This window comes from Nycticebus coucang, chromosome 23 (assembly GCF_027406575.1).
Source record: "Nycticebus coucang isolate mNycCou1 chromosome 23, mNycCou1.pri, whole genome shotgun sequence".
Taxonomy (NCBI): Eukaryota; Metazoa; Chordata; class Mammalia; order Primates; family Lorisidae; genus Nycticebus; species Nycticebus coucang.
In genome coordinates this window covers 27,464,865-27,489,579 of record NC_069802.1, presented here as the reverse complement: position 1 = coordinate 27,489,579, position 24,715 = coordinate 27,464,865, and positions in this window count along the sequence as shown.

Here is a 24,715-nt window from a genome sequence, read left to right as displayed (position 1 = left end):
CTTGAACAAGAGGATGCTAGGAGCACTCACCCTCCCTCTGCAAGGTCACATATTCGTGTGTAACCTCTGAATCCCCAAAAGCTTTACTACTAATAGCCTACTGTTGACCAGAAGCCTTACCAATAACATTAAAAATGAATGCATATTTTTGAATGCTATGTTTATTACATGCTGTATTTTTACAATACAGTTAGGAGAAGAAGAGAAAATGTTATTAAGAACATCATAAAGGAGAGAAAATATATTTACTATTCATTAAGTGAAAGTGGATCATTATAAAATTCTCATCCTCACCATCTTCACATTGAGTAGGTCAAGGAGGAGGAACAGAGAGGTTGGTTTTGCTGTCTCAGACGTGGCAGGGGCTGAAGAAGTGGAGGAGGTGGAAAGGGAGGCGGGAGAAGCAGGAACACTGTGTCACTTTTGCTGAGAAAAATATAAGTAGGCCAGACCCATGTTGTTCAAGGGTCAACTGTCTGCTAAATCCTACCATGAGGTCATGACAATGGTGGGGATATGTAATTCTGTTACAGGGAGACTGATGACTGAGACCATTATTTGATATTCTGCATGTCCACTGGAGAGAAAGATTCTGCACACATTCAGACCAACCCACTTTTTAATGCTGTGCAGTCGAACAGTTCTGATCCCTCATGGCCACTCCATGTGTGTGTCTTCTCAGGACCCTTCCCTCATAGGGCTCAGTGTCTCACTTACTGCCCTGAACAACTCCTTTCTTATTTCAAACCTGCATCATCCACTCAAAAGACCTCAAACCCTAGAGCTCACCCAACCAGTCTTCCTTCAGATGCAGCTTAGTTCATCATTTTTGTGTGTGTGTGTTGACCACCTATCACCATTTCTGTGATGTCCTGTACCTGTGTACCACTCTTATGCCTTGGCTTCCTTACGTGTAAAATGTGCAAGTATTTACTACTGATCTCGTAGGATTGAAGCAACAATGCAATGAGATAGTACATTTAAACCCTTAGAAGAATGATTGGAACCTAGCAAGCACATAATAAGAAAAATAAGTGACATTTCCAGATAATTTACAATGTGTGATAGTCTTCTAAACACTTCATATGCAATATTGAATCCTAGCAGTAACACATAAGGTAAGTAGTCTGAATTTTTATTTTGCATCTTCTGGTTACACAGGAGCAGAGAGATTTAGTCACAGTCCACAGGAGGCACAGATGGAATTAGAACTCAGGTAGTTAGGCACCTGATTCTACTCCCACCTTCCAAATGCTGTGTTGTCATCTCTGGTGCTGAGTTGGTGGTTCTTGCTCTTGCTTTTATTTGAGCCTGACTTTTAGATCTTACTCCGGCACCAAGAGATTTATAAAAGGTTTTCTTCCATTTATGTTTAGTAACAGTCATAAGAATGCTTCAGCTCACGCAGTTTTTCCCATCTCTTTATGTTTATTTCTACGCCACGTGGTTACAAATGAGACTTGGTGTCTTTTGATACAGAAACATACCATAGGACGGGGCAAACATGAAGAATTTTGGATTAAAAAGAGACTATTTATTCTATATTGTAAAAAAGTTCTTCTGAATTTCTTTTACGGGCCCTCATAAAGGAGACATGATGTGATGTCATGGAATGTGCCATTGGTGACACAGCTACCATAATATGGTGGCAGGTAAGGGTAATACTTTTCTTGTAGTACTTCTCAACTCAACTTGGAGTTGAGACCCAAAGCATGATACTGGAAAGGTAATTCCACAAGAGGCCAAATCACAGCCGAGGGTTGCGAAGCCCAGTTACCCAGCTTGAAATATCTAGCAACAACTCTCCTCAAGTTCCAAGTATAATTATGAGTGGTCTGACAGAGTTTTTAATAGCAACATGAGGATCGTGAATCTAAATATGTGCCTTCATCCCTACTCATCTCCTGGGAGGCTGTGATGCTAACCTAAGGATGCCACTGTGACTCAAAACTACTTTTTGTAAATCTACCTTCAGTGCCAGTTTAGGAAATCAAACAAAACCAGTGATCTATTTTACAGCCATAAACTGAATCACTCAATTTTAGCACCAGCCACGCCACCCACCACACTCATGTTACTCAAGGAATTATCAAACACCTATGGCTCCATCAAAATGTCAAGTTACCTTCAAAGAAAGTAGATTTTGCTGACAATAAAAATGATCCAAAGGATATTATTAGAGTTTCAGGGCATCAATAAATAACATCCCAAGCTTCCCTTGCTGAATTTGAAACCAACTTAGAAATGGATGTTGGAATTAGATATTTATAGAGCAATTCACCACATTTACAGGATTAATACTGATTGAGATCTGTAAAAATGGAGCTGAATGATCCACTCAAGCACTGGCTTCTGGGATATGAGCAGGCCTCTGGGAAAGGTGTAGAGGCCTACATGGGGCATCCACTTTTTATTAGATTCATTACAGCCAAATGAGAAACAAGGACCAATTAATGGCACCTAACAAATAGGAACCCACTCCTTCTCCCTGAGAATTTCTGTAGTGGAGCAGGAAATCAGAACTGTTGTTCCACCTCCAGTTTCCTCATGAAAACGTGATGCCAAGAGAAAGGAAGGTATCCCCAAACTATCACCCCCAAAGAAGGCAAAGGGTGACAAGCAAAGCTCCAATACCAGAATGAATGACCTTTCTGAAGGGGGTAAAGTTATCTGGTTGAATATAGTTTAGCATATTATTAAAGCAATAGTCATTGTGGCTTCATGGTAATAGTTTACAAAATCTATTCTAATATATTGTAGACATATATGATAAATATGAAAGAAAGTGATGTACAGAGTAACATCATATACCTTTCAGGTTAGCTGGGCTACAGTTATGCAGAGCCAGAAATAATCCTCCAGCAGGGATTTCTGAGTACTCTGAGAAAGAATCTTGGGTATGCTTCTCAGACACCTGCTGGCTATTCACCTCACATCTCCAGAATGCGTCAGAGGTTCACAGGGAGACTCTCTAATCTGGTAAAATCAAGGCTATCAGACCTAACACCCCTTTTTCATCCCATGGATAAGGTTATTGTACATAATGGAATTATTTGTAAATATTCCAAATACAATTATGAAAGTAAAGATGTAAGGAAAAGGAATCAAGCATTAGGAATTATGAGGAAAATGTATCATTTCTTTTGTGTAAAGACTTTTGGTGCATCCCAAATGGATAAACAAATTAGATAGCTTCAGGAAATATTTATCTTTATAAAGATATGGTAATTTTAAAAATGTAGTTTTTATTTTTATTTTTTTTTTATTAAATCATAGCTGTGTACATTGATATATTCATGGGACATCATTCACTAGCTTCACAGACCGTTTACCAAGTTTCACATAAGGGGATTGGTGGGATTACACCAGCGATGTATCTTAAAAATGTAGTTTTTAATTGGATATTATTTAATACATTGATTAAATGCATAGAATATGTGTTCTAAATTTGATCAATTTGATGGTGGCAGCTTGTTTATCTTCTAGTGTTGATAAATATAATATTTCTGCTATAATCTAGTAGTAGTTGACAGCTGGTTGTGCAGATTAAGGATCACCAGTTTACTGATCATTTCTAACTATTATCAAACTCTCTACCCCATCCTACCGCTTTTTGTTTTTATTGTTTTGTTTTGTGATACAGTCTCATTCTGTTGCTCAAGCTACAGTGCTGTGGCATCCTCATAGTTCACAGCAACCTCAGACTCCTGGGCTCAAGCAATCTTCCTGCCACAGCCTCCATAATAGCTGGGAATGGCATGGCCCGGGACACAATGCTCGACTAATTTTTCTATTTTTGGTAGAGACAGTGTCTCGCTCTTGCTCAGGCTGGTCTCTAACCCCTGAGCTCAAGAGATCCTCCCATCTTGGCCACACAGAGTGTTAGGATTACAGGCATGAGCCACTGAGCCTGGCCTTTCCTTCTGTTTTCATTTAACCCCACTTATATGATCTTCTTTCCCCTTCTAAGGTATTCATTTATGAGACTATTTGGTGTGGCACCATTTAAGTAATATAAACCCAACTCAGAAACAGGTGCTACTTTTAAGGACTTTATAATCTAGAAAGGAAGATGAGCATAAATCACTTTACCTTAGGCAGAGTACAGTAAGTGCTATAGCAATTCAGAAATGAAAATGGATATTTCTATCTGGACACATTAAGGAAGATTTCATGGAAGAAGTAGCATTTCAACTGGGTCTGGAGTGGGTAATATTTGAGCATGAAGTGCAAGGAAGGTGGGGGGCAGAGAGAATAGAACGCATGCAAGCTGGGAAAGGGGGAATTGGAGAGCATTCCCTAAGATTAAGGAATGATTGGTTTGCCAAGGAAGAAATTGAAAGAGAGGGTAGATGATCTTGAATTCATGATTCATTGAGAACAATCAAATAGGAGTCTGCAATGAGCAGACCAGATCTGTGGAACAGGCAGCGTGATCAGGGCCCAGCAAGAAAGATGCATGTGACGTTGAAGACTTATATGGAAGTGTGTGAAGCCTGTCAGAGACAATAATCTTGGCTTTGACACAGAACTCGTTTTCTTGACTTGGAGTTTGCTTCACCCAGTACGTCATAACTCTGAGCACTCCTTTCTTGACCCCACTCTTTTGTTAATTGCCTTTACCACAATCCAGGTCTTTACTAGCTTCAGCATAATTGGCATCTTCTGTGTAGAGATGGTAACATGCTCACTGGTTCTCCTGCGGTCTTGTGAATGTGTGTAGGAAACACAAAGTCATGACTTGAACCAGACCTCTGCTCTTCTATTTAAAAATCTTTATAAATTCTCACGTTTGTCTCTCACCACTTTTTTTTCTTGTGCTGTGCTGCTTCCTTCTTCTTTCCTTGGAACCCGTGGCATGCATGGCTCTCACACAATGCCTGCAGCAGGTCAAAACCATCATTAGGAAAAGCAAGACACGAGACTCTGCTATGTAAGGTACAGACACCTTCAAGTAACACTGAAAAAAAAGAAAGTTAGTGGAGGGTCAATATAAAATGACTCCTGAATATTATATTTCCACTCCAAAAATTCAGTCATCACAAGAATGTCCAATTCTAATTTTCTTGAAGGAAAGACCATGCTTTTTTATCCACCCATTCCCTCTATCCAGCACCAAAGTCCTGGTATACAGTAGGCACTTCCCACATGCAGGCTGAATGAAAGAATGGATACACGAATGAATTACTATCTCTCTAGAAATACTTTATACCATTATAAAAATAGCATTTTGTTGGACTGCTTGTACTTTGACCTTGGCCGTACAATCTTCCCAATTATCTCCATGGCTCTGTTTTTTCCCTTATTATCTTGGGCCATTTATTTGCTCCTTTTCTTTGCTTTTTCTGTCTCCCTCAATTTTCCACTTCCCCTTTAAAGAGTATGATGAATATTAATTATGTTTTAATATACAAAAATAGCACCCTCATTGCCTTTGATTTTTCTTTGACTGGCCCTTACTCTTACCGTTTTGATTCCTCATTATTTCATGTGAAGCTAAGTCAAAGAGCTCCTTTTCTCATTTTATCTCCTCACTTTCTTTTTTTCCCCCTTTGGCAACTGCCTTTTCTTTTACTTTCCTTTAACTGTTTTTTCCCATTGCCTTCAAATTGTTTATGGTCATATCCTTTACTTTATACAGATAGCATCTAAATGCAAATATCCCCCTGGAAAAATCACAGAGTGGCAGAGGAAAATAATGCTTTGAAATAAACACTGTATATTCAATTGGTTTCCAAACCAGCACCAGCTAAACAAATGCCAAATAGCAGTCCTTAGAGAGACAAGATTAGTATATTTTGAAATGAGAAGTTATCTTTTCCTCTCTCTCCAACTTCCCCTTCCACTTTCTCTTTTAAAATAGCATAAAGAATTCTGGCAAACAACAAAGGAGACTTTTAGGTGAAACATATGTCTTCTTATCAGAGAGTGCATGTGGGTTTTTAGACAAACAGATAAACAAATGGTATCTGGGAGGGGGAAGGATTAATTTGACTTGCAAGAAAATCATTTTAGACGAAAGAAATAAAGATTCTGTATGCCATCCTGTACCTTTTGTGAATGTATGCGCCTTATAAAAATATTGCTAACAGATTCAAAACCATGAGAACCATCAATGCAGCTGATTAAAATGCATCTTGGGTCAGTTTATGATGGAGACAGCAAAGAGTAGAGAAGGACTAGATCTCCTGTTGGTGAAAATAACATGGCTTAGAGCGATCATACAAATCTAACAGGTCATTTGTGTTCTTTGGGAGAGATGTATCCTGTCTGAATTCCAATTTACTCATCTGCAAAATGGGTACATTCTAATCGCCTATGAGGCGCTATGAGAGTGAAATGAAACACTGTCTATAAAGGGGTTGTAGGAGTACCTTCCATTCTTTGGAGGTGTAACTTGTAACAGTTATACTACTATACAGTTCCTGATAATTATAACAAACACTCCCCTCCCTCGAGGAGCTTACATGCCAGTGGGAGACATGGACAGTAATCAAAATACATAACTAAAATATAGAGAATGAATGATGGTTGTCTGTGCTACATGTGTATAAAGGAAAATGAAGCAGGAAGAGGTTACAGGACACCAACCCTGGGGCCTGAGGTAGTTTCGACATGAACAGGCTTGATCAGCAAAGACATGAAAAGAGAGAGAGAGAAAAAAAAAGAAACTAACCCAGGCAGAGAAATGATACAGGCAAAGGCTCCAGAGAGTTACTTTTCATTTCTGTTACCAATGTACCATGTCTACTTCTATTAATGCATTTATTAAAATATTATGTAATTCTACTTATTAAATTAAATACATTTCATGGTATATAAATTATATACTTTCATTAGGTATTTAAGTGTCTCAGACTACAAAGGCAGGGATTGGCTTATTTACCTATGTCTTCCCGTTATGTAGTGTAGAATCTAATGTTCAGCAGATACTCAGAGATGTTGATTGCATTGAACTCAATAATGACCCTAATCTGTCTGGAATGGGTGCATGCAGCATTTCAGCTGGCAAAATAGTCAGGTTACTGTGAGCTGTGATGCCACAGTACTCTACCGAGGGCTACAAAATGAGACTCTGTCTAAAAAAATATATATATATATATATGTATTAATAAAGTCATGTACGTTGATTTTTAGACATAATGGGATCACACACTAATGGCTACAATATATTATAACTATAACCCTAAGATATACTAGGAATAAAAAATGTATAATTCATTTTATTGCAATATTCACGTAATTTTGATGGTCTGGAACCAAATTTGCAATACCTTTAAAGTATGCCTGCATGGGTTGAAAAAAAAAAAAAAAGCAGTTGGTAGATTAAGCTTTTTGTAGCCATACACAGTAACTCTGAGGTTTTTGGTATATTTAAATTGGAGCGATGGCATCTTAAGATTGGAAGGGACCCTGGAGCATCTGGGGCAGATGTCATGCACTTCTCTGCCTACAGAGCCAAGTAGATGACACACAGGAATGAGATTGCTGCTAATGGAAAGGGACCCTTTGTCTTAACATGCCAACTGTAACTCAATCTAGGCATTTGGGTTCATGCTGAAGGAAAGAATCAACATTTTCAAAGTGTTTTGAGCAGTTATAAATTTATGTCTTATGTAAAATCTTCTTATTTTTTAAATGACGGCAACATACCCATTTTCGTCTGTCATGGTATTAATCCTGTGTCTCTGCATTTTTTTTTTTTATTTGTGCACATGGATTACATGAGAACATTTGGGATATACATACAGTGTGTTGTAGTGAAGTCGGGATATTTAGGGTGTGTACATTTTTTTTTTGAAGTATAGTGAACCTACTCTGTCCAATTATGCCCAAATTATGCCTTGGTACACCATCTGGTCATTTTGCAGTCTTTTATTGGTTAATTCTCTTATTTTATAAGGCAGAGAAAACAAGGAGTAGAAAAATCAAGTGCCTTGCTCAAGCCCAGCGCTGGGCAGGGGCAGAGTCAGGACTAGAACTCCCTCCCCTCACAAATCCAGGCCGTGTGAAAATCATCACAATTCTCCTAAGCAGATAGTGTCTACTGCCTTCAAAATCAACACTGGCTCTCATATTCAAATGTATTCATAAACATTTACATATCCTTTCCCTTTCAGTTTGTTTGAAGGCTTAGTGTAGAAACAGCTTCTGTTACATCAAAGATCAAAACATCAGGATTTGGAACATTTGTGTGCTCATTAGCGTTAGTGTCAATGTATCTCCCTGGTTCACACCTACCTGCCATTGAAGGGAAATTGTCTTATCAACTATTCATGGAAGCCCCAGGGGCTTCCTCTGAAGAGATCCTGAACATGTAATTTTTCCTAGTGAGCTACAACTGCCACTGTTCCTTCACCTCTGCCTTTGCTCCCAAACGATTCTTTAATAGACCCTGGCATTAACACTGCCATGGATTATACATTCCAAATGCAGAATTCGCGACTTGGTTCCCCTAATTTTATTTTTAGCCAGTGCCTTGGTACTCTAATGGCACACTGTGGAAAAGGGTGGGAGTCAGCTGCTACTCACACATTGCCTGTCAGGTCAGTTTTGCTAAGGTGACCCCAGGGATGTCTTTGTTGTCATCCCAAAGTTACAGAGCATTGTGTGGGTGTATGCATGTGTATAAACAAGAGAGAGAGAGAGAATCTTTCAGTTTTAATTTCCAGGCTCATTTGTTCTCAAAACATCATTGAAAAGCAAGAGAAAACATACCAAAATGTTGTTTATGGAACATTTTGTCAATAATTTCAATTGTTTAAATAAGTTCATAACTTAGTGAACACATTTCTTGGTCCGTTTTAAAGAGTTATAGTTTCCAAAGTGTATTATGTATTAATAAAATTGATCTTAATGTGGACAGTTTGACGAGTTTTGGAAAATGCATGCAGTTGTGTACCCAGAAACATGGTCACCAGGTGCAACAATTTTCTTCTCCAAAACGTTATCCTGTATCCTTCTGCAATTCATTCCCCCCACCCAGCCTCCATCCCTGCATCCAGCGACATAATTCCTGTTCTTTCCCAGAATGTAAATGGGCTCACACAGTGTGTAGTTGTCCGTGGATGACTTTTTTTCTTGACATAGCACAATGCTTTAGAGATTCACCCACAATGTTTCATGTGTGGGTAGTTTGGTCTTTTTTAGGGTTGAGTAGTATTCTATAGAATGAATGTACCCCAATTTCCTTACCCATTGACCAGTGGATAGAAATTTAAGTTTTTTTCTAGTCTTTAGCTATTATGAGTACATGCATTGCATGTTATTTGCATTTGCATGCAGGACTTTGCATGAACAATTGCTTCATATCTCTTGACATAGAATTACTGGGTTATATGATAAATGCATGTGTAGCTTATAAGAAATATTATCTCCAAAATATTTTCCAAAATGTACGATTTTACATTTGTACTAGTAATATATGAGACAAAGAGAGATAGAGTTGCTCCAAATTTTTACCCACATTTGGCATTATCAGTCTTGCTAATTTTAGATACCTGTGATGGATAATTTTGTGTCACATTGGTTGGACTATGGTGTCCATATATTTTATCAAACACCTTTGGTGTTTCTGTGAGAGGGGTTTTGTATGAGATTCACCTTGAAACTGGTGGATTGTGAGTGAAGCAGATTGTCCTCCATAATGGTGGGTGGGTCTCATCCAGTCTACTGATGACCTAAAGGGAACAAAGAGGACATTCTGCCAGCAGACCGCTTTCCCACGCCGTCCACAACTCAGCTCTTCCTGGCTTGCTAGTGGGTTGCTTTGGACTCAGAATACAACACTTTCCCAAATCTCCAGTCTGTTGGCCATCCTGGTTAGATTTTGGATGTTTTAAACTTCTACAATCCACAATTGCATGAGGCAATTCCTTCAAATAAATCTGTCTCTATGCATATCTCATCAGTCTGGTTTCACTGGAGAACACTGATTAATACCATGTTGTAGTTGGTTTATGATGATATCTCATTGGGGTTTAAATTTGCATTTTTCTGATGATTAATGATGTTGAACATTTTTAATGTGCTTAATGCTATTTGTGTATCATCCTTTGTGAGGTGTCTATTCAAATATTTATCCAATTATCCAATTTTTTGAATATTTTTACTTCATTTTTTGGCTTGCTTTTTGGTAAGAAGGAAGGATTGTTTGTCTTCCTATTATTGAGTTGTAAGAACTATTTACATATTCTGGATATGAGTCTTATATGTGCCTTTCAATATTTCTTCCAGTGAGTGGCTTGCATTTTTATTTTCTTAACAGTGTATTAAGAAGAACAGAAGTTTTAATTAAGCCCAATTTATTAATTTTTCTTATGTAACTCACATTTTGGGTCCTATTTAAGAAATTTTTACAAAACCCAAATTACTAAGACCTTTCCCTATATCTTCTTTTATGTATTTTATATATTTGGATCTTACCTTTAGGTATATCATCCATTTTAGAGGTAGTTTTTGTATATGCTGTAAGGGAAGGGTTGAGATTCACTCTTACATACATGGTTATCTAATTGTTCTAGCACCATTGTTAAAAGGGCCATCTTTTTCCAATTGAATGATCATTTCACTTTTCAAAAAAAATTAATTTTATATCTTTTATTTGTTCATTCCCAAAGGTCGCCATACATACACACATAGGGAAAATGGGAAATTATAGCCAAATGCACCTTTATTTATAAAACTTTCATTACAAAATTTTATAAAATATTTACAAAGTATTTGTATATGTGTTGATGTAGAAATGTGAAAATATAATATGTATTTCTTTATTTTCCTATGTATTTCAACCTTTGAGACACCCTGTATATTTCTATCCTTGTACCATCAATGCTATAGAGTCAAAGTGAATCTTGAAGTTAGGTAGTATGTCTTCCAACTTTGCTCATCTTTTTCAAAATGATTTTGCTTATTATAGGTCCTTTGTCTTTTCACATACAATTTAGAATCAGCTTACAATTTCTTCAAAAAATGCTGTGATTTTGATTGGGATTGTATTGAACATGTATATCAATTGGGGAAGAACTGATAATAGCGAGTCGGCCGAGCCCATGAACACTGCACTTCTCTTCATTTCTTTATGATTTCTCCAATTTCTTTGAGCAATGATTTGTAGATTGCAGTGTACAGATCTTCCACATATTTTGTTAAATTTATCTCTGTTTCATTTCTGTTAATGCTATTGCAAATGGTATTTTTAAAAAGATTTTTATTTTTTTTATTTTCAGATGTTTCCTTTTAGTGTGGAGAAATGCACTTGATTTTTGAATATCGATCCTCTACTCTGCAACCTTCCTAAACTAATTTTACTAGGTTTAAAATTTCTCAGCATTTTCTATATACATTGTTATTTTTACCTGCAAATGATAAGTGTTTAACAATAGTTCTTAAATATTGAACTAATTCTTTAAGTCTTTCGTCATAAAGCATAATGTTACATGTAACTTTTGAGTATGTGACCTTTGTCACGTCTTGTAAATTGCCTTATATTCTCAGATTCCTGTGCATTTTTTTTTTTTTTTTTTTGCAGTTTTTGGTCACGGCAGGGTTTGAACCTGCCACCTCCAGTATATGGGGCCGGTGCCCTACTCCTTTGAGCCACAGGCACCGCCCACATTCCTGTAAGGTTGTATCATGATTTATGCCACATTTTGTCAAGTGCTTTTTTCACATTAGTTAAGATGATCATATGGTTTTTCATTTTTTTGCCTGTTGATATAAATGATAAATTTTTTTTCTTTCTTTTGAGAAAGAATGTCACTCATGGCATCCAGTAGAGTGCCGTGGCTTCATCATAGCTGACAGCAACCCCAGTCTCTTGGGTTCAAGAGATTCCCTTGCTTTAACCTCCAACTAGCTGGTACCACAGGCACCAGCCACAGTACCAGCTAGCATAGCTACTTTTTGTATGACTATGTGTGTGCGTGTGTGTGTGTGTGTTTGTAGAGACATAGGTCTTGCTCTTGGTCAGGCTGTTTTTGAACTTGTGAACTCAAGCAATCCACCTGCCTTGCCCCCCCCCACCCCCCTAGCACCCCCCAGAATGCTAGGATTAAAGACATGAGCCACTGTGCCTACAATGATTAATTTTCAAATGTTAAACCAGTCTTGCATTCCCAGGGTAAACCCCACCTGTTCATAGTGTTGTGCTTTGTTAATGTATTGCTAAAATGAATTTGCTAATTTTTGATAATAATTTGTGTGTTTATGTTGCTAAAATTTCTGGTCTTTATTATTATTATTATCTTTCTCTGCATTTGGCATCAGGGTAATATTAACTTTTGAGTTGTGAATTATTTCATTTCTTCCATTTCAGGAATAGTTTGTGTCATATTGGTATATTTTTTCCTTAAGCATTTAGTAGATTTCACCAGGGAAGCTATGTAGGCTTAGAGATTCTCCTGTCATCCCATTTATATCTATATACATTTGAAGGGTTTTGATCATACATTTAATCTCTTTAACAGATAAAGGGAAAGTTGTGTTGACTATTTCTTCTTAAATGAGCTTTGGTCATTTGTATCTTTTGAGGAATTCATCCACCACATCTAAGATGTAGAATAAACAAACGGTTGTCATAATATTTCCTTATTATCCTATCAATAGCTGCAGAATTGGTAGCGATATGCTCCCTTTTATTTCTGATCATGCTAATTTTGTCTTCTGTCTTCTTTTTTTTAATTATTTATATATGTAGCCGGAAGTTTATTCATTGTATTAAACTTTTCAAAAACAGCTTTTGGTTTTGCTGTTGTTTCTCTATTATATTTCTCTTTTCTATTTCATTAATATAGTCTCCTATCTTGTAATTTATTTCCTTCCTCTTCCTTGGGTTAAATTTGCTTTTTCTTTTCCTAGGTTCTCAAGGTAGAAATTTACAGCATTGGTTTGAACATTTTTTTATTTTCTAATATAAACCTTTACACTGCAGAATTCCCTTTGAGCACTGCTTTAAATGCATCCCCCCAAAGTTTGCTGTCTGATGGTTTCATTTTCACTCAGTTCAAAATATTTTCTATTGTCCAATGTGATTTTCTTCCTTTGGTCCATGTTGTTATTAGAAATGTGGGTTTTTTTTTTTTTTTTCAAATTATTTGGAGACTTTCTTTGTATTTCTCTGTTACTGATTTTTAGTTAATTCTATGTAGAATTTAATGGGTTAATTCTAAACCCATTTTGTATGGCTTCAGTTCCTTTATATTTATTTAGATTTGTGTCTAATTTTTGTCTAATTTTTTCAGGATTTAGTCTTAAGGAACATTTGTGTTTGAAAGGAATGAGTATGCTATTGTTCACTGGCATATTCGGTACATGTCAATTAGTTCAAATTATTTCATACTCAGCTTCATGTCCTTCGTATCTTCACTAAATCTTTGCTTTTTCTTTCAGATACTGAGACAGGGGTATTGAAAGCAACAACTATCAGTATTGATTTGTCTATTTCTATTATCAGGTCTATCTGTTTTGCTTTATATATGCTAAGTGCTAACATATATTATCTGTTATTCTATATAATAGTTCTTTGCATAAGGCCACTAGAGTAAGTACCGTCATTGTCTCTACTTTGCAGATGAGAAAACACTCCTATGGGAAGGTGTTACTTGCCAAAATGACATACAGCTCACGTGTGGTCTGACTGAGATTTGAACCCAGACATTCTAGAATTTATATATGGTAAAATATTAAGTAAAATTAGAATGCTAAATAACTATAATTGTTGTTAGAAGAGCAAGACAGAGCTAGGAAGCTATTAGCACTTTGTGGCAGATTATGGGTGACTTATTTCTCCTTTTCGTAGTTCTCTATGTTAAAAGTGTGAGGTTTAATATTAAGCGTCAACTTGACCAGATTGAGTATTACCTGAAGAGCTAGTGAGGGATTATTTCTGGGCATGTCTGTGAGGGTGTTTCTCTGGGAGATTGGCATGTGAGTCAGGGAACTGAGGGGAAAGAGCCTCCCTCAATGTTAGTGGGCACCTGGGCACCCTCCAATCAGCTGGGAGCACAGATTGACTCAAATGACGATTTTTTCTCTTTTTTCTCTTTCTCCGAGAGCTGGGTAACACTCTTGTGCTACCCTTGGACTTCAGAACTCCAGGCCTTTCTGGCTTTTGAACTTCTGGATTTATACCTGCAGCCTCTGGGTCCTCAACCCTTTGGCCTTGAATGTAGGGTAACACTGTAAGCTTCTCTGGTTCTGAGACTTGGACCGAACCCCACAGTAAAGTCTTCACTGGGTATTTTGCTGCATTTGGCCTGTCATGGGACTTCTCAGCCTCTATAATTGGGTCATCCAGCTCCCCTTATGGGTCCCTCTCATCTATCTATGTAATGTGTATACCATATTTGTTCTGATACAATAAGCTTTTTCAATGCATATGGTTACACAAAGAAAAAATGTAATTAAATTATTTTATTTGCTTTCATTCACTAGAATAGAAAGATAGAAAACCCCTGGATATGAGCATTTTTAGTAAATTACTATAGTATTTATCTTCCCAGTAATTTTCCATAATCAATTTATTCATACCCTTATGTTCTTTGTAGGATGTATCCAAATTTGTTATAGGTAATGCTCCCCTAAATATCATTGCAGATAATATTTCACTATATTTCTTATTATTTCCTTAGTATAAATTCCTAAAAGTATATTACCAACTCAATTGTATAAATGTTACTATAGTTTGCTTTGCCCTTAGAATGTTTTATACCAAATCTATATTTCTATAAAAAATATTGTCAGTAAAGTTCAGAGTTCTATTTAGTTTTTTAAGTAATATTTTATTGAACCACAGCAGAAGGCAGTTATACAGAATCATTTGCTATTTCAAATACACAAAGTTGTATAAGAGTTTTCTTAGTTTAAACTAATGAAACTACACAAGTGGGGAAGGAGAAAAAAAGAAGAGAGATTCTCATTATCTACCAAATATTTAACTAATAGCTAGCTACACTTTGAGAATGTGATTTTATACAATCACTTAAAATATTTTTTACAGCATATGACATCCACATTGATGGATTAGATGACATTATTTTTAATGTAGATTTAAAAAATGACCTTAAAATCACTTTTATCTCCTGGACCCTTGAAAGCAGGTTGACATGGGCTGGTAAACATCACAAGTAATGAGGGGAAGCACTTAGCCTATGAAAACAAGACCTAGGATTCCTGTTCTCACACAGTATTCAAAATATTTAAGTCAGCATCAAAAATATACCTTCAACATTATTGTAACCCAACATTCCTGGGATTTCTTGAAATTTCCCCTTGAATGTGTATAGAATCTCACAGATGGAGATTCATATTTCTAATTTTATGTTCCTTCTTCTTTGTAAAGAGGCTACGTTATCCTCCTTGTTAAAAAATTATTAAAAAATTAGCAGAAAAACAATTTTCTAATTGTTATATTACAACAACTAAATCCCCCTCCACGTTCAAATTTTGCTGTATTTTCCTTGTACTCTTCTCCCTCATTCTTAAGTGTGCCTGCCCCTCAATAGCTGAAATTTGTTTGGTTTTCAGTGGTTGTTATGACATTCACATGTATTCTGGAATCTGATGCTGCAAGTGTAAATTTTTAAGTCTATTTTATTCATTACAGGTTATTCTTTTTTTTTTTTTTTTTTGGTTTTTTTTTTTGGCCGGGGCTAGGTTTGAACCCGCCACCTCCAGCATATGGGACTGGCGCCCTACTCCTTGAGCCACAGGCGCCGCCCCATTACAGGTTATTCTTATGATGAAAGATAATGAATCAAAATGAAATTCTTTTCATTTAAAAATTTCCAAATGATATTGTGAAATATCACCAGTGCCTCAATATCCTTGAGAATTCATTATTGGGACTATTCCAGTCAAATTTATCATATAAATTGATGTTCTCCCTTAGGACTCTGTGGTGAATAAGGTAGTTTTTGGGCCAGCGGATATTTTAGCAAGAAAAATCACAATCACTTGATATGAAAACTTAGTATTATGGTGTTAATTTTATTCAACTTTTGCTGAATGCATATTAGCTGCTATATACATGCACGCATATACACGCATGTGAGGATATTGTATTACACATGTATGCTGTGTATAACGTATCTATCTGGATCTGTGTATATGCATGTATGTGTATGTATGTGTATGTATCAGTCAACCAAGTTGAAATGCACACATACACACACACGCATACACATATATAAATACAAATCCTTCTAACAGTTTCTCAGATCTCATATGCCTGAAAATGCATTTTTTGTTGCTTTCATGCATGAAAAGAAATGTGGTAGGAAATGTTTCTTACACAAGCCTTTCTCCTGCCTGGCAGACGTCGCCACGATGCCCTCAGACTTCCAGTGCTTCAGATGAGAAGTCTGAGGTTAATTTCCTCTAAAATAACTAAATTCGGTTTTTGTAACTCTATAAGAGGTTTCCCTTTTTCTCCCCCCACCACCCCCCTGCCGCCCCAGCTTCGTCTGTGTGTCAGACATTGTTTTTTATAGTTGTAAATAGGAAACTCTGCCAGAATGTAATATAAAAAATTTGCCAAGAAAATATGCTTCTTCCATTCTTTTGTTTTGCCAGAAACTTGACAAGCCTTTCAGCCTCGTATTTATTACTTTTCTATTGCTACATTAAAAAAATACAAACTTTGCAGCTTAAAGCAATACACAATGATTAGCCTACCGTCTCTGGGTCAGGAGTCCAGGCTCAGCTTGACTGGGGCCTGTCTTAGAATCTGGATGGGGTGATCTGGCTGCTTTCTCATCTGGATGCTCACCTGGGAAGAACCTGCTTCCAAGTTCATTCAGATAACTGGCAGAAGTAATTTTCTGGCAGCTGTATAATGGGCTTTTGCTGCCTGTTTTCTGGAGGCTGTCCTTAGCTCCTGGAAGTTAGCTGGTTCCATAAGTCTGCTCCAACATGGTGGTTTACTTCCTTAGGCCAGCAAGGAGAATCTCTTGATTCAATGTGAACACAGGCTATTACATATGACATAGTGTAATCATATGAATAACATCCCATTATCTTGGCCATGTTTCCTTGGCATAAGTTCTGTGGGCACTCAAGGGAGGGGATTTTGGAAGTGTGTACTCATTGGAGATGACCTTAAATTATGGCCACCACAAACTCCCTCCTACTTTCAGCTCAAAAAAAAATTATTTAAGTCTCATAAATGGTTCTTTTCCCAGTATTTCATTTTCTTCTTTACTAACATTTGTAATTTGTAGTTTTCTTAGGCTAGAGTGGGGAAGATGAGTGCCATTAAGCTTTCTCACCTGAAGGCCACTAGGTGCCTGATTGTATTGAATAACTATGATTAAGCTGGCAGCTGCCTCGTGTTCCTAAGGAATCGTCATTAGTGTTTAATTTGGAGCCACTGTGGTTCTAGCTGCTCTATAAGGGCCTCGGGCTTTCCACCTGTGGGGAAAAGAAGCCTCCTGTGCTAGCTCTCCTGCTTGCGGGAGCTGAATGAAGGTGAAGGTCCTCACCCCTGCTCACCCGTCACCATGAGTTGATCAAAGGGCATGTCACAGGTACCTTCAGCTCCTAGGTACTTTTTTGGTTTGTCTGAATCCAGTGTGAATTGTTTCGTCCTCAACCATTGGGACTATGGTTAGCTGTCTGTATTTTTCAGGACTTTTTAGATGCTAATGATAAAAGGTCAATTCTAACTAACTTAAGAAAAAACAGGCATTTAATGAAAGGGCTCTGGGGGTAATTTGAGGCACACAGACAAGGCAGAGATAAATGAGCAATGGAAGAGTCCGGCAGGTGTCTAGAACAAACACAAGTCAGAAAAGTCAGTCTTTGAGTGACTTTGGTCTCTGATTTCTCCTTTGCCATCTCTCTCTTTCTCCCTGCTCCCCCAGACACTGGCTTCTTCCCTCCTGTTTTATGACTTAGCACACATGGTCAAGGTCTAGAGACTGTAAACAATGATTCTTATTTTATTGTTCTGTTGTTATTGTATCATGTATATGTATATGCAGGAGGGGGTAAGCCCCATCGCTAAATAAGGTTGGAAAATGCTGAAGAGGTAATCCAATAGCTCTTCCCTGGAATTTCAATTTTGTATTTTTGTCACTAAATTTGTTGTTTTGCTTTTTTATGTATTATGAAATATCTCAATTTTCCTCTATGATGTATCACTCATTCTGTTTTCTACAGTACTAATGGTACTATTTCCTCACTTCAATGCAGAATTTGACTCTACAAATAACTTCACCTTTATTCCTCTTAAAACGTTCTTTTTCCATGATTTTCCCTTTCTCCTCATCCTATTTTTCTACCACACTTAATTTTCTCATCTGAGTCTTTGCTTTGATTACGCAGAAGATATAGTGAGTATATCCTCCCAAGAATATAAAACATTTCGCTAAAATTTTTCTGATCATTAAATATTTTTCAGAAATATTTCTTCTGTGTGATCTTCAGATGAATTTTTTGCCTCTAAATCGATCTCAATGAGGTTCCGTTTTTGTGTTCTCGTGTTCTCTAATGACATTTTGTAAACAGATACACAACAGAGGCCGGCAATGCCCTACCCTTATTTCTTCCATACTCATATCTCTGTGGAGGCTAATAGCTTCATACTGTAAGCACCTGGGAGTCTGCCTTTGGAGGCCTCCTGGACATGCTTGAGGATAGGATGGAAGTACTGGGAAGTTGACATTGCTGTGAATTTATCTCATGGGAATAGCTCAATGATAGAATGGGAGTTTCCCAGTATCTTAACCTCACATTTTGGACAACTTAAAGATATGTTCTGATTCACTCTTGGAAGTTAGAAGTAAGCCAGGCACAGTGGCTCACAGCTGTAATCCCTATATTTTAGGAGACCAAGGCAGGAGGACACTGGAGGCCAGTAGTTCAAGACTAGCTCAGTGAACATAGCCAAGTGTGGTAGTGTGTACCTGCAGTCTCAGCGACTTGGGAGGCTGAAGGAGAATTGCTTGAGACCAGGAGTTCAAAGTTGTAATGAGCTATAATTGTACCAGTGCGTTCCAGTCTGGGAGACAGAGCAAGACTCTCTCATAAAACACCAGCAGTGAATGTGAGCACCATTTTCTCACAACAAAACTTGGTTGTTAATGCACCCTTACTGCTCACCATCCCTTTCCTTAATTCCTTCCTCTTTCCCTGATTGAAACTTCCTGGGATCCCCTTCCACATAAATTACTTGCACTCTTCCCTTGTCTTGGGCTCTCATAGGGGAGCCCATCCCCAAGCAAGTTATCTGTCAAAAAGTCAGGTGAATGGTTTTCTCTTGGGTTCTGATTAAATAACTGGTTTGGATGTAGAGCTGAAAAGCAAAATGATGTACATTTTTTTGCAATTCCAAACATTTTCATTAGGCTTTACTTGGGATCGAGGTGGCATTATCTCCAAACACCCCTCCCTGACCGGGAGCAGATAAAGGGCAGCAAAGCAGTGATTGGCAACATACTGTTTTCCAAACCTTTCCCTTTCTATCTAATTCATGATTCATTATTTGTAGAAATCTTGGCTTGTACAGTAGTACGCCTTTCATCTTCATATGTTATTTCAGTTTTACAAAACTGTCCTTTTTGACTCCAAAATTAGTGAGATTCATAAATTTGGAGAATAACTCTTTACTTCTTATAAAATGTTGTAGCCTACCAACTGGAGATCTTGCAGACTGGGAAGTGTAGCCTCCAGCAGAGACCAAAACCGAACACTTCAAAGGAGGAAGGGTGAGAAAATAATCTATGCTGAATGTATTGGCTACATGCGTATACATCTTCATTTTTTATTTTTGTTTTCTTGAGACAGAGTCCCACTCTGTCACCCTGGGTAGAGAGCTGTGGTATCATAGCTGACAGCAACATCAAACTCCTGGGCTCAAGGGATCCTCCTTCCCCAGTCTCCCAAGTAGCTGGGACTACAAGCACCTGCCACAGTGTGTGGCTGTTTTTAGAGACAGGATCTCACTCTTGCTCAGGCTGGTCTCAAACTCCTGTGTTCAAGCAATCCACCCACCTCAGCCTCCCAGAGTGCTAGCATTACAGGAAGGAGCCACCGCATCTGGCTGCATATACATCTTTAACAAGTAATAGGAAAAGCTATACGTATTCCCAAGCAGGGTTGCACATATGCACAGGACACAAACACGCATTCCATGTTCACTGTAGGGTAGAGACTTATATTTAAATACACTAGAATTAAACTGTATACATTAAAAGATGAGGCAGGACACAGAGGTGTCCTGTGTGCAGACTCCATGGACTTGGCAGACCCAGTCTTTGGTTGGTGGTCACTTTCAGGAAGGCATGCTGGACAGTTGTGTTGAAACTGCAGGAAGAGAGGGGAGTCTGGCTGTAGTCAGGCAGTTGGTTGAAATCAGCAGTGGAGCAAATTTGTCCCAAGAACTGGTTTCTATTAAACTCTTAAGAAAGGAAGTAGAATGGTAAGGAGGGAAGGAGGAGGTATAATGAGGTGTGTCCTGCATGCTGTCTTGTCATGGCGGGGAGCTCAGTTGTTAAGGTTTCTCTGGGGACCCCTTGCTCTAAAGGGGTTTCACTCAGTCAATTTGGGGGAGGTGGGGTCTTAGGATTTTATTTTTATATCATCTGAGACCGGTACAAGAACAAGAGGGATTTGTGATATTTATGTGGGAATGGTGTGCTATCTGAAATAGCAGCATCTATTACTGGACTGTGATCCAGTTTTCTTATGAATTCAATTCTTCAATAAACACACTGTGTCTGAAGTTACTGTGTCAAGAGAAAAAAAACACCATACCTGTCCTGGAGAGTCTCGCAATGTTGTGTTTCTCAGCATGTAGTCCCTAGCTACCTCAAAATGACTCAGGAGACAGGTTCCTCGACCTCATCCCAGACTTGTTAATTCATAATTTCAGAAACACGGGTACTGATTTTTGAATTCTAAAGTTTGTGAATTACTGATCTAGTGATGGTTTTCATTTCTTAACTAAAGATACTTGAAGAGACACATGAAAAAACCTTCTAATCGAATTATTTCTCAATGTATTGTCAATTGATGTCAATTTAACTCATTAAATATCGTAATTAGTAATAACAGTCTCTACCCTGACCCAATTTTCTTTGAAGAAAGCATTTTGGCATTTGTTTTCTGGTGGTGTAATTTTGCTTCAGTATATTCTCACACAGTTTCAAAAATGGTACGTGGGAAGTGTTTTCTGAGTCTTTGCTTATCTGAAAGTATTTTATATTCACATTTTATAGATAATTTGACTAGGCATACTACACTAGGTTGAAAATATTTTTCTTAGAATATTGATGACTCTATTTTGTCTTCTAATATCCAATGTTGATAAAAAATGCCAGTTTTATTTTTCTTATTTTTCAGGTGATTGGTTTTCTCAGTCTAGAGGCTTTTAGGATTTTTTTTTTTTTTATCTTTGGGGTCTTAAAATTTTACAATAATATGCTTAGGGTGATTTTATTTTTATTCATTGTTTTGGCACTCAGTGGGTCTTCTAAGTTTAATGTCATATCCTTTTGTGTCTCTGTGTCTTCAATAATTCATTCTGTTTGTCATACTGAAAACGCTATGATTTTGGCACTGAAATATCTATGTTGGTTTTCTATATGTCATATCTTTTTTCACATATTCTCTCTCTTTCATTCCATTTGTCTGTATTTCTGAATTTTATTGTCTGTATGAAGAATTTTAAGTTTCAACAATTGTGCATTTATCTTGTAGGGACTCTTTCTCATTCTGTGATTATTCCTTTTTATATATAATTTTGTTTTTTGTTTAAGTATACAATATTTTGTAGCCGGGCGTTGTGGTGGGCGCCTGTAGTCCCAGCTGCTTGGGAGGCTGAGGCAAGAGAATCGCTTAAGCCCAAGAGTTGGAGGTTGCTGTGAGCTGTGTGAAGTCATGGCACTCTACCAAGGGCCATAAAGTGAGACTCTGTCTCTACAAAAAAAAAAAAAAAAATACAATATTTTGATGTTTTCCCCATGTTTGCTAATTTCTAGGGTTTTCTTCTGTTCCAATTTTCTCCAGGATTTACTTTTTCCCTGTGTTTTTGGCTTTTTCTTTTTGTTGCCATTTCTGAGATTTTTGATTATCCTTTCATACTTTTTATTTTTTAAAAATGAACTTTTAATATGTATTTTTCATTTTCTTTATAGTTTGTATTCTCAATGACTTTATTGTAGCAATAATTCTTCCTAGAGTCCAGCAATAGGTGACTTCAGTTTTAAATTTTGGAGATACCGTAAGACTATCTGCTTTACCTTTCTGTTTACAATTTTTTATTGGGAAACCTGGAGTGGCTACACAAGAGGCTACTAATCATGTGCCAATTAACACTGGAACTGGATCTGGTGTTTTTTGAGTGAAGTTTACAAACTTGCTCTTATGTTCATAGACTGTATAATGATGTTGGCTGTGGATCCGTTCTTCACCCCAACTTGTGTTAAGTGCTCTTGCCTATGCAATTTCCTGGTATACATATTGACCGCAGCTCAAAAAGGTATTCTACCGAACAAATGTGATGGGCTGATACTTCTAAGACATTATTTGCACAACTTGGAGAGTATTTTAAGGCAGATGCTTAAGGCCAAGGGGATTTAATCACCTGAAAAGCAAGTTATCCTGGGGTGATTTATTAAGTATGTTGTTTTTTCTTTAATCTGTTTTTCTCCACTGGAATCCTGAAATAGAAGAGAAACCACCCAAGTCTGGCGTTTTTAACCTGGAACACCATGGCGCGCATCTGCCCAATAAAGTTGTTGTTGAAGCTCTTCCTGTTGACTTTTAACCTCAGGGTCTGTGTAAAGTCCCTCATTCATTAAGCAGTTGCTTCCATTAGCAGCAGGATGTGTCTGGGATCCTGGGGCCCCTGCACCTGGCCTGCTTTCTTCATGACAAATCATCTGATTTTATTGATAGCCACCTGGAAAACTGCATTTAGAACGGGGTTGTGGGGGAGGGCAAGGCACACCGCTTGGAGCCCACTCCTCAAAATGGGTAGCAAGAAACAACCTGCCCAGAATCGCTGCCTCTGCAACCAGCCCACACAACCGGGCATTTTTAAGGAATGACTCAATATTAGTGTGCCAGGCTCACTCTATTTCTTTCTCTAAGGGGTATTTTAAATGAGCCGTGTTTCTCTCGCAGTTCGCATTTCAGACGGGGCAAGGCCAGCTCCCAGCCTGCCATCAAAAGCCTTCAGCGGCCCTTTGGCCAGTTTCTTGTCAACTCCTCCGTCCCTGCGTCCCCGAGGCCTCACGCGCGGCTTGTGGGGTGGTGCCTGGCGGTTGGGGTTAGCAATGCTCCTGACCCCTGGCAAGTCGTCTTTCTGGCTGCCACATGAGATCAAAAGTGGTGTGGGATTATCCCTTCAGGAGGCGGTTCTCCTTTTGAGTTGTTAGCAGGTGTTGCCGAACAGATTTACACTCTCTGGGGAGACGGGAAGCACGTGGGTGTCAGAGGGAGCGATTTGCCCGGGGTTACCCGTGAGGATGCTTCCCCTACACGCGTTTCACGCCGCTCCCAGAATTGCATCCAGAGCTCTGAAGCGGAAGAGGCAAAACGGGTGAAAAGCATTTTCCTTCTGGGGCTGAAGGAGCAGAAACCTCCTAATTACTGCAGGAAAAGGAAGAGGCTTTGTCAATTATTTTTCCAGAGAAGAGGGAAAGCTTGAGGGTACTCCCTGAAGTAGAGTCAGAAAATTTTATTTTGCACAGGAGAGAAAAAAAGATTGCACAGAGTCTTAGAAATGAACTCATGTGCCCCTGTTCTTCAGATCTTAGAAATGAACTCATGTGCCCCTGTTTTTCAGATTTGAGAAGAGCGGAGCTGGAGGTTTCTGTGGCTTTTCTACCATCTTCAGTCTCAGAAGCTCAAGTCCTCAAACGTCCTTTTTCCATAGAGCTCTACAGTTGCGTATAACTGATAGTCACGAGTTGGGAGAAGGGATTGACTTAATGAAAAATTACGATGTTTAAATGCTATCAAGAAATAATAGCTTTTGCATAGATTACACAGCCTTATTGCTTTCAAGGGCAAGCAATTACTCAAACCAGACCAACTACAGTATTGTGAAGCAGAGCTTCTTGAGAACCCGTTTTAATGCATAACTTTGAAATGGCTTATAACTCACGTAGCAATTAGCAAATATAAATGGTTTGATAATTGTTTGCATGCCATAGCCTCTTGGAAAGAGTTGAGTAGAGGAAATGAGACTTTCTTTGGATTGCCTGGACCTGGGTTTAGATTTCTTCCAAACCCCTATTAACTGGGAGATTTTGCACCACGCACCTGCTTAAAGCCTTTAGTCGCTGCTACCTCAGTTTGACCAAAATGCAACTGTATTACAGACTGGTAATAGAAAAAAAAATCCACAATGGCAAAAAACTTTAAAAATGTAAGTCAGAGCGGCACCTGTGGCTCAAAGGAGTAGGGCTTCGGCCCCTTATGCTGGAGGTGGTGGGTTCAAACCCAGCCCCGGCCAAAAACTTCCAAAAAAATAAAAAATAAAGTCAGGTTCTTGTATTTTTTAGAATAAAATATAAATCCTGTTCAGAACAAATGGGCCTCTGCTGTCTCTATCTCCTGCCTCATCTTCCATTCACCCACGGGCTCATCCTCTCCTTTCCACACCCTCCTCATCTTGGCTGGGTCCCATTATTCTTCCAATCTCAGCATCCAGAATATTTTCTTGGAGATGTCTCGCTTCATGTAACACAGGGCACACCTGCATTAC